The 14823-nt window shown below is 45.1% G+C and overlaps 1 long non-coding RNA gene across 1 annotated transcript in view; it reads right to left on the reverse strand.

Annotated features, from left to right (window-relative positions):
• Window positions 1-4426: 4426 nt before the first annotated feature.
• LOC145346546 (uncharacterized) overlaps window positions 4427-14823 on the reverse strand; it is a 110877-nt gene continuing 100480 nt past the window's right edge. The window contains exon 4 of the long non-coding RNA XR_013887708.1: window positions 4427-4958. This is a non-coding gene — a long non-coding RNA (uncharacterized LOC145346546). The remainder of the gene's footprint in view (window positions 4959-14823) is intronic.

Below are 14823 nucleotides of genomic sequence, written 5' to 3' on the forward strand. Positions count from 1 at the left end.
TTTTGACATTATTATGACTAGACTCAACCCTGTTTTCAGCACAGAATAAAATCTGAGTTTTATTAGCATGCTGCGATTATGATTTTATCTCCAAGTGTTGTGTTTGGATCAGTGTTGCCCTGTAACTTGATTGTTCTGAGCTGAATCCTGAGGAGTTACTTTGTGCTGAGAATTGCCAAAAACTATGTAACTCCTACATAGTGGCAGCTACTGTGATAGCATGTCATTACCTGAGCTGTTGCATTAAAAATTTATGCTCCAATTCGTTTATCTTTCTTTCATTCATTCAAATGACTGTCTTGGAAAGACCAGAAATAGAGACGTACAATTCTGACTGTTTGTAGTAGAGAACTTAAACCTTGCAGAAAACAGAGACACGGTGAGATGAAGGGCAGTATGGTGGCACAGTGGTTAGTACCGCTGCCTCACAGTGCCAGGGATCTAGCATCAAATCCGGCCTCGGGTCACTGTCTGTGTAGAGTTTACGCTTTCTCCCTATGTCTGCAAGGTTTTCCTTCGGGTGCTCCGGTTTCCTCCCACAGTCCAGTGCAGATTAGGTTGATTGGCCTTGCTAAACTGACCCTAGTCTCAGGGGGATTAGCATGGTAAATGTGGGGATGAATGGCCTCCTTCTGTGCTGTCGGGATTCTATGATCTTCTGCATGCTGTCAAAGCTTTTCATCTTGCTCTCATCAGGACGAACACAAGAATGCCAGATTTCAATAGTTACAACCATTTATGCTTCAAAAGAAAAGGTTGCTGATTGGTTGGTGAGTTGACATTGATTGGTTGAGACACTTGATGGACAATCCTGACTGTGCCAAGAACTATACTAATAACCAACTGAAGATAATCAGTCAAGTTCATAATGTGGCTCAGTTACGCTGCCAGAACAGGGACAAAGCAACAGGGAATTCTAGGTTCCAAGCTCCCGGTTAATTCAAAAAAGATGCAAAAGCTTAAACATAGAGTTTGCAGAGAACTGTTCTCCGTACATGAACATATGCCACTTCTAGCGAGTATAAATGAACCACATTATATATGGACTCAGTGTTTTAAATTGGTTGTTAGTATAGCTGTTAGCACAATCAGAATTGTTCAGCAGGTGCTGCCCAATCACAGAATCACAACTAATAGTAGCCATTTTGTTTTGGGTTTGCAAGTGAGGGCTGGTTGAGTGTGGTCTGTTCTCTCTTTCATTTCTACAATATCTTTCACATCCCAACTCAATATATAGCCAATCAAGTACGTTTGAGATGTGATCACTGCATTATAATGCCGGTAGCGCAGTGGTTAGCACTGCTGCCTCACAGCGCAAGGGACCCGGGTTCAATTCCCAGCTTGGGTCACTGTCCATGTGGAGTCTGCACGTTCTCCCCATGTCTGCATGGGTTTCTTCCGGGTGCTCCAATTTCCTCCCACAGTCTGAAAGATGTATTGGTTAGGTGCATTGGCCGTGCTAAATTCTCCCTCAGTGTACCCAAACAGGCGCCAGAGTGTGGCAACTAGGGGATTTTCGCAGTAACTTCATTGCAGTTTTAATGGAAAGCTACTTAGACACTAATGAATAAACTTTACCTGATGAAGGGGCAGTGCTCCAAAAGCTTGTGATTTCAAATAAACCTGTTGGATTATACCCTGGTGTTCTGTGACTTCTCATCTTATCCACCCCTGACCAACACCAGCATCTCCACAAAATAAACTTAAACTAATAACAGTGACTACTATTCCACAGTCTTCTAGGCACCTTGTGGTGGCTTGACCTCCTTTGAGATGTTATATCAATGCCAGTCTTTCTTTCATGATTTCAAACTAAAATGAGGCAGGAGGGCATTCCTGATACCCCTGTCCCCTGTGGCCCCTTTACCCCTCCCCTCCTCCTCCCCATGGCCCCCTTACCCCTACAATCCCTCAATTTGTTGTACCAGAGCAGGAACTACAAAGAGTCGTGAACGAAGCCCAATCCATCACACAAATCAGTCTCGCGTCCATTGATGCACCATAGAAAGCATCCTTTCCAGATGTATCACAGTTTGGTATGGCTCCTGCTCTGCCCAAGACCACAAGAAATTACATGAGGTTGTGAATGTAGCCCAGTCCATCATGCAAACCAGCCTCCCATCCATTGACTCTGTCTACACTTCCCGCTGCCTTGGAAAAGCAGCCAGCATAATTAGGACCCCACACACCCCAGACATTCTCTCTTCCACCTTCTTCTGCCGGGAAAAAGATACAAAAGTCTGAGATGACGTACCAACCGACTGAAGAACAGCTTCTTCCCTGCTGCCATCAGACTTTTGAATGGACTTACCTTGCATCAAGTTGATCTTTCTCTGCACCCTAGCTATGACTGTAACACTACATTCTGCACTCTCTCCTTTCCTTCTCTGCATGTATTGTCTGTAAAGCATGCAAGAAACGATACTTTTCACTGTATGCTAATGGAACAATAATAAATTAAATCAAATTAGTGGGAGACCCAGGATGTTTTCTAGTATGATAGGTTACTAGTTATGGTAATGAATTAGTGATGCGTCACATCATGTAACAGTGACATCAAAGTCATGTGCTTGAGACTGAGGAGCCAAGGGAATAGTCTGTACCCAGGAGGGATGTGCCTACTTAGTGGCTCATCATGTCTCTAGTGTATATAAAGTATAGAAAGCAGTTTGAAGCCAGTCAGACAAAGGTTACACATGGGAAGAGGGAAAGTTGTCCAGTGGGGATCAGGCCCCGAGACCAACTCACCACTCACCATCGTAACAGTGGAAACAAGGTGATAATGTTCAAATAGTGTGCGGAGCAGGCTCTAACAAACAATTTGGTGAATGAGCAGGTTGTCTGTTTCACTGATATTGGCTTAGAATAAAGGAAGGTAGGGAGAACTTCCCTGCTCTCCCTTCAAATCATAGAATCCCTAAGTACAGGAGGAGGCCATTCGGCCTGTTGAGTCTGTACCAGCTCTCTGACAGATTATCTTACCCAGGCCCTCTCCCCCACCCTGTCCCCGTTACCTTTGCATACTTAGCATGGCCAATCCACCTAACCTGCACATCTTTGGACTGGGTGGAAACTGGAGGAAACCCGTGCAGACACAGGGAGAATGTGCAAACACCACGCAGACAGTCATCCAAGGATGGAATTGAACCTGAGTCCCTGGCATTTTCAAGAGTTTGTCATGTCCAAATGAAAGAGCAAACTGGACCTAGTAGTCATGTTTGATGCCACAAGCTGGTATCCCCTGCAATGCACTAGGAGAACTGACTTGAATTCTGTGCTCAAATCTCTGGGAATGACATACACTCCTCATCCCACCTGACTTCGAGGCCATGAGTGTGACTCATTGAGTTTAAGACATGTGCGTGACCACGACACCACACAATCCTGCCACAGCAACTTCTGCAAGAAATGCCAGATCATCGACACGGATACCATCATTTCACGTGAGAACACCATCCACCAGGTACACAGCACATACTTTTGCAACTCGGCCAATGTTGTCTACCTGATACGCCGCAGGAAAGGATGTCCCGAGGCATGGTACATTGGGGAGACCAAGCAAATGCTACAACGGATGAATGAACACCGCTCGACAATCACCAGGCAAAACTGTTCTCTTCCTGTTGGTGAGCACTTCAGCAGTCACAGGCATTCGGCCTCTGATCTTCGGGTAAGCGTTCTCCAAGCCGGCCTTCACAACACATGACAGCGCAGAATTGCTGAGCAGAAACTGATAGCCAAGTTCCACACACATGAGGACAGCCTCAACCAGGATTTTGGGTTCATGTCCCGTTATCTGTAACCTCCACAACTTGCAAAATCTCACTAACTGTCCTGGTTGGAGACAAGACACATCTCTTTAACCTGTGCTTAACGCTCTCTCCACTCAGGTTGTCTGTACCTTGAAGGCTTGGCTACCTGTAAAGATTTGCATTCCAACCATTATTTTGTAAATTGAGTTTGTGTCTTTATATGTCCTGTTAGCAGCACTCCGAAAGCTAGTGGCATTTGCTACCAAATAAACCTGTTGGATTTTAACCTGATGTTGTGAGACTTCTTACTGTGTTTAAGAAGTGTAATCAGTGATAAGGAAGGAACAATTGGGGTGAAATGAGTAATTATGAGTGTAATTAAGTAAGGATTGCTAATTGCTGTCACTGCCTGACTAAAGAGATTTCTTCAGCAAACGGCAGAGATAGCAGAGAACTGAAATGTAATAAATCATATCACAACGTTAATATCCTGCAGATAAAATGTACTGATCAGGAGTAACCACAGGGGAGAATTCGAAACACAAACAGCTCGAGAAAAGTTATCAGCAATTGTTGCTTAAACAACAGGAAAATGTCACTTTATTTTGCATTTGTTTAAAATAAATAATGCTTGAGAATGGTGTTCTAACAATCACTTAAATCAGGGTCAATAATTAAAGATGAAGATTGTTCTCTGGATAAGCATCAAGGTTATATAGTTGCCTAGTTTTTTTTCACATCCGTTACAAACACATTGGATTTTTAGTTTAGGAAATGATAGAAGTGTTTCATTGAATTCTCCCTACTTTGAGTGCATACAGGCTTATCAGTTGGAAGAATTTATTTGCTGCAAAATCCTTCATCCATGTCATTTTTGGAGCGGCATGGTGGCACAGTGTTTAGCAGAGCACCAGGGACCCGGTTCGATTTCTGGCTTGGGTCACTGTCTGTTTGGAGGCTGCACATTCTCGTCATGCCTGCGTAGGTTTCCTTCAGTCCTCTGGTTTCCTCCCACGCACCAGAGATGTGGCGGTTAGGTGGATTGGCCACGCAAAATTGCCCTTTAGTGTTCCAAGGTGTATGGGTTAGTTAAATTAGCCATGGTAAATGTAAAGGGTTATGGGGATAGGGCAGAAGAGGGCCCGGGTGGGATGCTCTTTCAGAGAGTCGGTGCCGACTCGATGGGCTGAATGGCCTCTTTATGCACTGTAAAGTAAGTAAAAAGTAAAGTTTATTTATTAGTCACAAGTAGGCTTAAATTAACACTGCAACAAAGTTATCGTGAAAATCCCCTAGTCATCACACTCTGGCACCTGTTTGGGTACACTGAGGGAGAACTTAGCACAGTCAATACACCTAACCAGCACATCTTTTCTAGTGTGGGAGGAAACCGGAGCACCCTGAGGAAACACACACACACACACACACACACACACACACACACACAGAATGCAAACTGAATTTGGCGTACTCCTGCCGTGACATTGGCAGAATTCCCCAGCCGTTCATGCCCTGCCCCGTACTCAGCCAAATCTCTGTTCACTACAGCCGGACTGAAGGATCCCAGTCATGGGTGAAGTCGGAGAATTCCAGTCCAGATTGTCTTTTAGGCTCTGGCATTTTGGGAAATGAGTTTAGCTGCATGTCTCTTAAAGCAATACTTTGATCTTAACCCAAAGACGCTGGACAGTGGATGGAGCGGCTCAGGACCCTGCTGACCGGTACAAACTGGATACGGCCAACCGAGAGTCTGCCCATCTGTCAGCTCATTCTTCACCATACAGCCTGCGTGATCTCAATTTCCCTCGCTCCTTTTTGACCAGTTCTGTTTACTCCAAAGACTTTGCCAGAACCCAGATGTGCACAGTGACTAATACTCAGTGACCTTTGGAATCAGCCCTGTCAAACGCCAGGACCACAGTTCAATCAGCTCTGCCTTTCATTATGCGTGTAATGCTCTCACAGTGAAAGGCAAGACTTTCGTAACTCAATGAGCTGGCAATGTTAACAATTCGAAAGCTTTAATCGTTCACATTAGATAGACTCCGGGAGAGATATCAGGCATCAGTATGTTCCCAACAGGAGACAGCTCAGAATCAGACGAATGTCGAGGTGAACATTTCATCCTCAGGGATTAGCCTTGGCTCCTGGGAGATCAGGAACAGAAACAGTGGCTGAGAGGTTGGCAGCTTTATAACCTGTAATGATGGGCTCGGAAATGTCAGCCAGATAAGCAAGCAGACCATGAAAAACTGGTTGTATTTTTATTATTCTGCTGTGGAGCTCTGTCAGAATCTGAACTCCAAAAAGCCACCGACGGGACAAACTCTTCCCATAGTCAAGAGTCAGACAAAGAATACAGGAAGTATTTGGCCCATTAAACCTGTACTAGATCTTTGACTGAACGAGACAATTAGTCCCAAACTCCCCATTCTTCCCTCATTGTTCTGCATTTCTATTTCCTCCTCCCAAGGACTTACCCGATCTCTTTTTGCTGGTGCCATTTCTAATTAACCAAACAGAGTTGTCTCAAACAAAAACCCTCTCCTTTTTTCAGAGGCCACTCCATGGACATAAATTCAAAAGCAAAAGGAAGTTATAAAGCTTAAATTATAATGTTAGTGCTATGATCAGAATTCCTCCAGAACTACAGGGGTGTGGACTGGAATAGCTTGTCAGAGGCCGGTGTCCCTTCACCAGCTTCCCTTTATTTACAAACTTATCTCCAGTCCTCGGGGTGTGTCAGGTGCAAAGTCAGAATCCAGAGTGTCAGTAGCCCCGACATTCCCAGTTGTATCTGCAGAAAGGACTATGACTGGACAGGTAATTATGACCAATTCTCTTGGCCAACCAAATAAACGGAATTAAATTAACTCGGGGATAAATTGAAATCTGTAGCTCACAAAAGGAGGGGCACCACCTGAAACAAAGGGCAAAGTGGAAAGGAAACTTAAAACAGCAAATCAAAATGGGATTCAAGGGGTCAGTAATGTACCTCAGTCCCTGTGGTGCCCAGGAGGCACGGAAGGCTACAGTCAGGTCAGACGACCCCCTCAGTTGCCCATTGCCTGGACCTGTTTATGGCAGGCAATTATAACCTTACTCAGGGAGTTCAAATTCCAAGAGGCCAGCCTCACGGGATTGAGTGGGATTGTGGGCGGTGCAGGCTTGGTGGGCCAAATGGCCTCTTACTGCACTGTAGGGATTCTATGATTCTTTGTGTTCCTGACAAAGTCTGTGACCATGCTTCTTTACAGGGGATAGTCAGGGGGTTTGGGGATGGTTGGAGGGTCAGCGAGATAGCTAGTGAGTCAGGAGTAGTCAGGGCAGTAGCCAGTTATGGAGGGGGGGGTATGGTCAGGGCTGGTCAGGTAATGGGACTGAGGGGTAATCAGGATGACGGGGGAGGGTGCAGTAGTGGTTGGGGGTTTGGCCTGGTGGTCAGCTGTATAGTTACCCAGGAGTTAGAACTGGTTTTAGCCCATCTAGCTTTTCCTGAGTAATTATTCCAATAAGCGAGTTGGAAACATCCGAGAACTCTAATTCTGAGTTCCAGAAGGTTCCAGATGTAAGACAGTTGCCCAATGGAATTCCAAACTTCACAGAATTACAGAATGCTACAGTGCAGAAGAGGCCCTTCAGCCCATCGAGTCTGCACCGGTACATGAAAGGCCCACCTAATCCCACTTGCCAACACTTGTCCCATAATGTTATGAGGTGCCAAGTAGTCACCCAGGTACTTTTTAAAGGATGTGAGGCATCCCACCTCCACCACCCTCCCAGGCAGCGCATTCCAGACCATCACCACCCTCTGTGTAAAAATGTTTTTCCTCAAATCCCCCCTGAACCTCCCACCCCTCACTTTAAATTTGTGTCCCTTCATAACTGACCCTTCAGCTAAGGGGAACAGCTGCTCCTTATCCAACCTGTCCATGCCCCACATAACCTCAATCAGGTTGCCCCTCAGTCTTCTCTGCTCCAGAAAAAATAACCCAAGCCTATCCAACCTCGCTTTATAACTTAAACGTTCCATCCCAGGCAGCATCCTGGTGAACCCCCTCTGCACCCTCTCCCAGTGCGTTCCCCATCCATTCCCACATTGTCAGTGCATGGGGACCTCCAAGGGATCTCCCAGCGCACCCTATGCGGGGAGGGGGCAATATCTCTGGCATAAGGCCATCCGGAGATCGGAAGATCTCTGCCAACGGCATTCTTTTTGTGCAGTTTTGAATATTGCAATCCCATTGTAACCTTTTATACAGGGCAAGGTTCTGTGACACCGAATTCCACATTATTTACTCAAGTGTGCTCCTGAAACACCTTGATTCACTAAAAACAACTCGAATTCTATTCCTACAGACTATTTAATACTTACATTCCAGTGGGCATCTCAATTAACCAGAGTTAAATAAAAAAATCTTACACAACATTGTATTATGGTTACCTATTTACATATTTACCCCACCACGACCCCTTCTCAGTCTCAGCACAGTTATCGCCACCTAAGTTGGATCGTTTCACTGGCTTGTTTCTAAAGAAAATAAACCTTAAAGAGTTTCCAGGAAAACAGCCCCTAAAGCACCAACCTATTCTTTTACCAAGTTCAAGCTGATTTCATATATTTGAAGTATATTTCTAATTTCTAAGGAAAGTGTTCTGTGTTCCATTAGTTTTTGAGAGAGGCCATTGCAACCTGAATGGGGAGCCTTGTTAACCTAGGTTGTAATTCATCCGTAACGGTTGGCTTACTGTCTGTTACAGGATTTCAGCAAAAATAATAAAGCATTTTATTTAAACTCATAAAGCAAAGATGCAGTAGATTGTAAATATCATTTTAATTTGGAGATTGAGTTACAGGCCATAACTTATTTAATCTCCACTCTGATGTTTTTGTACCATCGCCCCAGCGCTGTCTGACCTACTTTGGCCTTGGTTTTTGAATTCGCCTCCTGGTTTACAAATCCCTCCGTGATCCCATGCCGCCCTATCTCTGTAACCTCCCCCAGCCCCATATCCTCTGAGATATCTGTGCTCCCGGATAACTGGGGAATCTTGGGTTAGCTTTTCTTCCTTCCAATCCTGGGCCCAGACCTCTCAAGCTTTTCCCAAGTGCTCCATTCACTCTGATGAAGGATCGCCCAGGCTCACAACGTTGCCTCTATTCTCTCTCCACAGATGCTGTCAGACCTGCTGAGATTTTCCAGCATTTTCTGTTTTTGTTCCAATCACTGTGGTTGGCTAAGGTTGAACAGGAGTTGTATCGCTGGATTTACCCATTCAGACTTTGAGGGTTGTAGGGGGACTCAAATTTAAAAAGGAGTTAAAAAAAAGGGATTGATCTAGCCATTATGGGACGGCACACGGCAGAGCGGTTAGAACTGTTGCCTCACAGAGCCAGGGACCCGGGTTCGAGTCTGGCTTCAGGTCTCTATCTGTGTGAGTTTGCACATTCTCACTGTGTCTGTGTGGGTTATGTCTGGGAGTTCTGGTTTCCTTCCACAGTCCAAAAATGTCTTGGTTAAGGGAATTGGGCATGGTAAATTGTCCCTAAGTATCCAAAGATGTGTAGGTTAACTGGATTAGAGCAGTAATTATGGGTGACTTTAATCTTCATGTTAAACATAGAAACATAGAAGATAGGAGCAGGAGGAGGTCATTTGGCCCTTTGAGTCTGCTCCACCGTTCATTACGATCATCCAGCTCAATAGCCTAATCCTTTCAAAACATAGAAGATAGGATGTTGACTGGATTGATCAAGTTGGAAAGGGTAGCTATGATAACAAATGCATTAGGGATAGTTTCCTAGAACAAAATGCCATGGAGTCAACCAGGGAATCAGGCTATCTTGGATCTGGTAAAGGCAGGTTTAATAAATGACTCAGAGGAAAAGAACTGCTCGGAAGTAATAGTGATCATAACATGCTGGAATTTGTTATTCAATCTGAGAGTGAGAAACTTGAGCCAGAAACAATTGTGTTTAACTTAAATGGAGGGAATTACAATGAAGTGAGGCTAGAGTTAGCTAAGGTGGACTGGGTGGATAGATTAGCAGGAAAGACAGCAAGCAAGCAGCTGCAGACATTTAAAAAGGTAACTCAGCAAAAACATATCCCAGTAAAGAGGAGATTCTCAGAGAGGGATAAAGCAACCATGGCTAACCAAGGAAGTTAAGGAGAGTATTAAGTTGAAAGTAAAAGCACATAAGGAGGCAAAAGTCAGTGATAGCCCCAAAGACTGGGATGAATTCAGAATCCAGCAAAGGAGGACTAAAAAGCAATAGAGAGAGAGGAAATAAACTATGAGGACAAACTGGTAAGGAATATAACAACTGACAATAAGAGCATCTTTACATATACCCACAGATCACAATCAATAAGGACAGGCAACAACACCTCCTCCACCATCATCCACAACACCAGTGCCCCACAAGGCTGTGTCCTCAGCCTCTTACTATACTCCTATACATCCATGACTGTTGGCCAAATTCCCCACCAATCTGATTTTCAGGTTTGCTGATGACACCATCATAGTGGGTTGGATTTCAAACAATGACGAGATGGAGTAAGGGAAAGAGATAGTGAATCTACTGAACTGGTGCAAACAGACAAAGTATACCATTCACAGTGAAGGGAAGGAGAGGGTGCAGAATGTGGTGTAATGTAGCTAGGGTGCAGAGAAAGGTCAACTTAATGCAAGGTAGGTCCATTCAAAAGTCTGATGGCAGCAGAGAAGAAGATGTTCTTTAGTTGGTTGGTACATGACCTCAGACTTCTGTATCTTTTCCCTGATGGAAGAAGGTGGAAGAGAGTCATTGGAATTTAGAAAAATGAGGGTGGCACAGTGGTCAGCACTGCTGCCTCACAGTGTCAGGGACCCGGGTTCGATTCCCGGTTTGGATCATTGTCTGTGCAGAGCTTGCACGTTCTCCCCGTGTCTGTGTAGATTTCCTCTGGGTGCTCTGGTTTCCTCCCAGAGTCTAAAGGACATGCCTGAACAGGCACTAGAGGGTGGTGACTAAGGGAATTTGACAGTAACTTCATTGCAGTGTTAATGTAAGCCTTACATGCGACTAATAAATAAATAAACTTAAACTGAGAGGTGATCTCACATGCAGGATTCTTAAGGGGCTTGACAGGATGTTTCTCCTCATGGGAAAGTTTAGGGCCAGATGGCAAAGTCACAGAATATAGGGTTTAAGATTAGGATGAGCAGGAATTTCTTCTCTCAGAGGGTTGTGAATCTTTGGAACTCCTTCTGACAGTGAGCGGTGGGGGCAGAGTCCTTGTGTAGATATAGGGCTGAGATAGATTTTTGATCAGCAAGAGAACCCAGGGTTACGGGAAGGGGCAGGAAATTGGACAAGAGGAATGTCGGATCAGTCACGATCCTATTGAAAGGTAGAGCAGATTTGAGGGGCCGAACAGCCTATACCTGTTCCTATTTCTTTTGATTTTATTGTCTTTAACCTCGCTAAAAAGAGTCTCTGGTCATTATCACACTGCTGTTTGTGGAATCTTGCTGTGTGCAAATTGGCTGCTGTGTTTACTACATCATAAGAGTGGCTACACTTCCAATCTATTTCATTGGCTTCAACCCATTTTGGGGTGCCCTGAGCTTTAGAAATGCAAATCCTTCTGTAGCTGCTTTGCCACAGACAGTAGATGAGACATAGTGCGTTACATATATTCAGAAAGAAATTGGAGAAGTGATTGAATCATAGGGCTGGACAGGGTCAGAGGGATTACCCGAGCAAACAGCTGGATCTCACATGCACAAGCAGCCAAAGAGGTTCCCCCTCTTGCGTCGTAAACTTCGGTCTTTTGGAATCTCCTGTCAAACTTGAAGTTCTAATTTCCCATCAACAATGTCAATTTCTCTCAGGAGCACAGAGGACACTGAGAAAGTTGGAAATAAGAGGGTGGGGAAGAGTAAAAACCTAGGAGAAAGTGTCCGGGGTGGGTAGGATCCTTGATTATACCAGCTGCTTTTCCAGATCATAACAGCAAACCCGTGTCCGTGTGGGTTTCCTCTGGGTGCTCCGGTTCCCTCCCACAGTCCAAAGATGAGTAGGTTAGATGGATTGGCCATGCTAAATTGCCCCTTAGTGTCCTCAGAAGTGCAGATCAGGTGATTGGCCATGCTTAATCATTCCTTAGTGTTCCAAGACATACAGGTTAGGTGGATTAGTCATGCTAAATGTGTGGGGTTACAGGGATAGAGTGGGGGAGAAAGCCTGGGTAAGATACTCTATCAGTGAGTCGGTGTTGACTTGATTGGCCAAATGGCCTCTTCTGCACTGTCAGGATTCAATGATTCTATGAACACACTGTACAGAAATAATTCTCCTCATCGTTCCTTGTTCTTATGCCAATTATCTGAAATCTATGTCCTCTTTTTAACTCCCAACTTCAAGCCAGTGAAAACCCTGATGAGCCTTTTCTTCCTTTGTTTGTTCCCTTTTGTTCTGGGTTCATTTTCAGGGATGTTTTTCTGGCTCACTGTCCCCCCGTGTGTTTGGACAGTTTTTTGTCAGTTTTTAAGATTGATATATCGGCATGCTGCATTGTTAGCCTGGTAAGGGCTATACTTTTGTTACCAACATTAATAAACAACGTCAACACTGGAGGAGAAGGAATGCAAGTGAAACAAAATACTAATAAATGATGAAACAGGCACACATGTCTAACTTGGTAATAGTGCAGGCAAGTGTGAACGGTGCCGATGCCTTTCCGAGGTCTTTGAAGTGAGCTCTCTGGGTGATTATTAATCCATAGGAGCTATTGCTTTAAGGGGCTTATCATTTCCAAAGGTCACCGCTACTTGAAATGATCTGATAGCCAGGAAGTACAAGGAGACACAAGCTTACTCTCAGGATGGACTGTACCACAATCACAGTCCTTGCTGCTGCTGTAAGCACAAGATTTGCCTCACAATCGCCTTCCGCTGATAACTTCAGAAATCCAGAAGCAAAATAATCTTTCCCGATAAACTGCGCCGGTATTAAGCTGGTCAGCTCAAGGAAGTCTCCCAGTGGTGTGGGTTACATCACTTTGCAAGGTTGCCAAAGGGGAGTTGGGGGGGATGGTAGGAGGGTTGTCGAGGCTGTTCCGGAGACACCGGGAGGCCAGCCATCGGGTGTGAGGGATTTGGAAGGGCAGTGCTGCGGAGCTGTGGGGTTGGCCAGCCATCGGGAGGTCGGCAGGGTGGGCCACTGAACATGTATTGGTCTTGGCACTGAGAGATCAGCGCACGCACAGTGGCCTGCTCAGCGCTATGCTGCCGGCCTCTCCAGCGGGAATAGGCCCATTTGCAGATTTTTTGCGTGATTTACGCCAGTGCACTCTGCAGCGCACAGATTGTGGGAGATTCAATTTGAAAATCCCGCTGAAGAAACAAGCAGATTTACTCCAGTTTTCCTGCAAATTCACCATTTCGGATTCTTTGGGAGAATCTCGCCAGGGTCACCAAGCTAACAATGCTAATTCTGTTTCTATCTCCCCAGATGCTGCCTGATCTGCTGAATAATTCCAGAATTTTCATTTTTTATCAGGGACATTTAAGAACATAAGAACATAAGAAATAGGAGCAGGAGTAGGCCATCTAGCCCTTCGAGCCTGCCCCGCCATTCAATAAGATCATGGCTGATCTGTTGTGGCTCAGTTCCACTTTCCCGCCCTCTCCCCATAACCCTTAATCCTTAGCATAAGGGCTGCAGTGATTCACAAGAGCAGATAATTACAGAGGGTGAAAATTGGAAGCGGGTCAAAAGAGAACAAAGGTATTTTATGTTTTCATCAGGTGGCACAGTGGTTAGCGCTCCTGCCTCGCAGCACCAAGGACCCGGGTTCGATTCTGGTCTCGGATCACTGTCTGTGCAGAGTCTGCACATTCTCCCCATAGCTGCGTGGCCTTCCTCCGAGTGCTCCAGTTTCCTCCCACAATCCAAAGATGTTCAGGTCAGGTGGATTGGCCATGCTAAATTATTCCTTAATGTCCAAAGATGTTCAGGTCAGGCAGATTGGCCATGCTAAATTGACCCTTAGTGTCCAAAAATGAGTAGGCTGGGAGGATTAGGAGTTGTTCAGGGGTGTACTAAATGACTGCAGGGGTAAGCTGTTCAACTGTGGGGAATAGGTTCATGGACACTAGTCCATGCATTAAATCCGGAACATTCCAGATTTATAGGAGCCATTCGGTGCCCAAGAACCACTCCAGAGACTTGAGCACATAATCCAGGCTGACTCTCCCAGTGCAGCACTGAGGGAGTGGTGAACTGTCGGGGGAAATGTCTTTTCATGAGATGTTAAACTGTCCTCTCAGTAGATGTAAAAGATCTTGAGGCACTACTTTGAAGAAGAGCAGGGAAGTTATCCAGTGTCCTGGCCAATATTAATCCATCAATTAACATATTAAAACACATTATCTGGTCATTATCACATTGTGGGCATTATCACATTGTGCTACTTGTGGGATCTTGCTGTGTATAAATAGTCTTGTTATATTTTCTACACAACAACAGTGACTACACCTCACGCTTTGCAGCTCCCTGAAACAATGGAAGGTGCATGTTGTGATTTGCCCGCTAGCCAGGAGTCCATTGTATGTGAAATCTAAAGGACAATATGTGTGAGTGACTCCAATGGTTAGATTATGAACCTCTGAATTAGGAGAGTGAGGAGGCCATTTGGCCCCTCAGGCCTGTTCGGCCTTTCAATAGGATCATAGCTGATTTGTTTGTGTTCGGAATTCCACATTCCCATCCACCCCCAGTAACATTTGAATTTCTAGCCCAACAAGAATGTATCTATCTCCACCTTAAAAATATTCAGTGACCCTCCCCACCCCCTCTCCCCTCAACCTCTACCCCCGCCTGAGGCAGAGAGTTCCAAAGTCACATAACCCTCTGAGACAAAAGAAATTCTCCTCATTTCTGTCCTATAACAGTGGCTCCTAACTTTCAAACTGTTCCCCCTCATTCTGGACTCACCCACAAGAGGAAACATCCTTTCCACATCCACCTTGTTGAGACTGTTCAGGATCTTATATCGTAAGCAGCCAGCATAACCAAGGA

The sequence above is a fragment of the Carcharhinus amblyrhynchos genome, chromosome 8, assembly GCF_965287045.1.
Source record: "Carcharhinus amblyrhynchos chromosome 8, sCarAmb.v2.hapA, whole genome shotgun sequence".
In the NCBI taxonomy this organism is placed as follows: domain Eukaryota; kingdom Metazoa; phylum Chordata; class Chondrichthyes; order Carcharhiniformes; family Carcharhinidae; genus Carcharhinus; species Carcharhinus amblyrhynchos.